A 3,976-nucleotide genomic window follows, 5' to 3' on the forward strand; every position below is an offset into this window, starting at 1 on the left:
GAATAACAACGCTGGTGGAACTGCTTTATCTAGTAAGGCCTCGCCACGTGGATTATGTGTTCTTCCAATTTTCACGGTTTTTATTAGAAATTACTTTTTAAAAATGTGGACCGAACTTTTTTACCCCCTCTCCAAATCACTAGTCCATCAAGCGTATTTTAAGCAAAAATAGTTACGGTTCAGTGAAGATTCAATGGCATAGCTTGCCATCTACGAGTACGATGGCTAGTGAATTTTGAGGAGCTTGTGAACGTCGTAAGATTTTTTTTATTTACGCAACAAAGATAAGGTATGTCTCCTGATTTTCTATGGATGTTTGGCTAGGGTAAAGTCTTCTTCTTCTTCCTCTACACGAACGAGCATAGAGCAGAGGAGCATTTGTGCAAAGGGCTAGCAGCTGCGGCAAAAGACTTTCTAAAGCTAGTGGAGGCCGGCTCTTCATAATATGAGCCCTAGGCTAGATTTAATCAAGTAGCCTTAATATTTATTTAATATTTTTTTTCTTTATTTTTCATATTGGAATTCATATTTTTCTCGTTAATATAATTAAAATTTAAAAATAATACTAACCATAAATTGATAAATTATGTAAATAAATAAAAATAAATTTAGTAAATCTATATAAATAATAAATTGAAACAATATAATCTGATTATTATTATTATTACAAATCGATCAGCGAGCGAGGCTTTAGAGATATCGGATTCTTATCGAATACAAGGCTCTAATCTCAAAGCTTCCAAAATTTAAGAAAAAACTAGAAAACAAAAATTTAGAGTGAAAATAATAGAAAAATAATGCACAAGCATTGAAATCAAAATTAGGATTGATGAAAATTACAAAAAATCGGATGTCCGAAAATGATGAACACAAGAGCCGGAGTAAAAATCATAGAGAGACCGAGAGATGAGAGTGAGAGAGTGTGAGAGATGTTAAAGAGGCTAAGAGAGAGAGAGATGAGAGTAATAGATAGTTAGAAATATAATAAAGTTGTTAGTTGGGAAGTCAATGAGACTTGAAAAAAAAAAAGAATTAAATTGTATTTATTTTACATTTTAAAATACAATTTCATTTATTTGTTAATTGGGAAGTCAATGTTTGGGAAGAGAGCACAATAAATAATGTTAACTTTATTTAATTAAAAAAAAAAAATTAGGGCCCCAAAAATATATTATTATATTAAAAAAAATTTTGGAGCCCCAAAAATCAAGCACCTCAGGCACTTAAAAGAAGAACTAGCCCTGAGCAAGTGACCTTTGTCATAGCTTGTTGTAAAGAGATTTTACTATTGAAATTTGAAAATATTCTTTGTAAAATCAAATTATCGGAGGATTTGGAAAGAGTTTTGGAAAAGAAAATCATATCCTATAGAAAAATGATTTTAGAATGCATGTTTTCAAAACCTGAAAATGATTTGAATTTGTATGACATGTGTTTTAATGCATATCAATTTAATGTCATGCATATTTTTATTGTGCTTTAGTCACTAATGCTTTTACAAGTTCATATTGTTTCTTAGTGCTAAGGATTTGGGGAACCATTAGTGGTATAGAAAAATTGAGAGAGAAAATGACACCACTACGAGCTTAATCGATTAAGAAGGAGTAAAATGAAAAGGTGTATATCTTCCTCCTCTTATTTTATTTGATATTTGATTCACATGCTGTATATTTCGTGTTTATGTTTATCATGTGAATCATGTGATATTTGTATGTCATCTTATGAGAAGTTAAGTAGGAACATTTTCAATACTTACAAGATGTTAGGATTAATTTTATAAGGGGTCAAAATGCTTTAAATGATTAAATAGTGTTTGTGCTTAAAATTCTAAATTTTAGTATACACTATCATTATACTAAGAACAGTAGAAGAGCATGTCAATATGTGTTTTCAAATGTTAAATATCCAATCTATTTGCTTAATATGCATATATCATTGGTTAATATATATATATTGGCTATAACTTACTTAAATAAATCCCTTTCAAATGGACAATGGATTTTAATTTGTGAAACAATGCTATATATACGCTTATATATAAATATCTTTAAATATAGCATATTTTTGCCCATCACACTGAATTGAGTTATAGGAAATTAAATTTATACTGTATATCATATTTTCCTAAACTCGACATAAAAAGACAAGCGTGAAATCAATGAAAATCTTAGAGCACCTGGTTAAGAGAGTTAAGAATTTATAAAAGAAAAAGGCGTAAGCAGAGTGCACAACTCAGGGGGAGCATGTCATTTTCATGTCTCTTTAATTTAAATTCTCTTAAAATTTTTATTTCGTTTACATGCCTACATAAAAATAACACTAGTGTCTATCCACAAATTGCTAATTGTTTTAAATTCTTTTGATGGATAGTCAATTTTTTATCACTGCACTGAACTCTAGATATCCATTTTTACGTAATAATATATTATCTGATAAATGGATAGTTTTTCTTTTTAAACTGCTGTGAGCTGAATGCCTATGTCCATTCTTGTTTAAATAATTATATTTTCTGATGAATGGACAATTCTTTTAAAATTAATGCATATATTCATCCCTCGCTTAAAGTTGAATTATCTTTGATGGATAATTTATTTGAGCTGAATGCCACTATCCATTGCTTGCAACATGATTATATTATTTAATAGATAGTCTATATTAATGATGAAATTACTGGAATGCATGCTTGGACTGAATGTCTCCTGCATGGCTGATGCAGCGATGTGAATTGCATGCCAGTAGTGGATATAAGTTCTCGCATGCTCAAATTGAATTATTATGAATTGCCTGCTTGAATCTATCAGGTTTTTGGTGCATGAATTTTTGGAAAATGTTTTATTTACGGGCAACATGCTGCTGAAATTTTGTTAGACTTCCCAACATAATCAAAGATCATAAAACATGTACTAAGACGAATATGATAAAATGCATGCTGGTGAACTTTATGATTATTCTTATAATGCATGCTAATAGTTAGCTAGTGCATGTTGAACTTTAAATGGTATGTGTTGAACTGAAAAACATGCACAGTCTTCATATTAGTTTCCTAAGATGCTAGATAATTGAATAAGTTGTACATGTAAAATCCAAACCGCTATATAAATTGAAGACATGTACACAATTTTTTGTGTCTTAGGATGAACTTAGTTCATGGACACTATTTGGTCCAAATCCTTGGGTTATGTACTTTCACTCGGGACCTAAATGGTAAAGTATCATCCTTGTAATCAAATGTCGCATGCTTTGATGATGGTCCATAAACTAGGAAAATTGCATGACTTAGGGAGAGTGCTCATCACACACACACACTCATTGGGTACTTTAAGTTGTGTTATTCTTATATTGAACCCCTATTGCATTACCTTTGAGTATAGCCCTAAATTGGCTATCATGCTTTTAAAATGGAATGCAATATGTCATGCATATGTGCTGAATGATTAATATTTGATGCATGTTGAAATCCTTTGGAAAGGATGAACATATGAGGAATGTTTTCAAATGATTATCATCCTTGAACTAAATTGCAAGTATGTGTGTATGCAAATATACAGGAGAAGTTTAAGCCCCACACTTAGGAAAAATAAATAAAAGCTTAATGTCTATAATCTTTTGCATACTAAGTTTTGTTATGAAGGATGAACATATGATGAATGTGCTTAAATGAAATTCATCCTTGAGCGTAAATGCACTTATGTGTGCGTGAGACTATACTGGGGAACATAAGCCCCATCCTTATGAAAAAAGACTAAAGTCACCTGCTCTATGGTCTCACACCTTCATTGTTTCTACTTTTTGAGTCTAAAGTTTTCTTAGACACCTTGAACATCATATCCTATGCCTATTAAATTGATATTTGATATGGATTGTTCTTGGGGCATAGGAACACTACACATGACTTAAATGTTAGACTTTTGGTGCATGAGTGTTCTAGTGATAGTTTTACTAATGAAACACAAATCGTTTAACATATATCCAGTAA

This window comes from Malania oleifera, chromosome 7, assembly GCF_029873635.1.
Source record: "Malania oleifera isolate guangnan ecotype guangnan chromosome 7, ASM2987363v1, whole genome shotgun sequence".
Classification (NCBI taxonomy): domain Eukaryota; kingdom Viridiplantae; phylum Streptophyta; class Magnoliopsida; order Santalales; family Ximeniaceae; genus Malania; species Malania oleifera.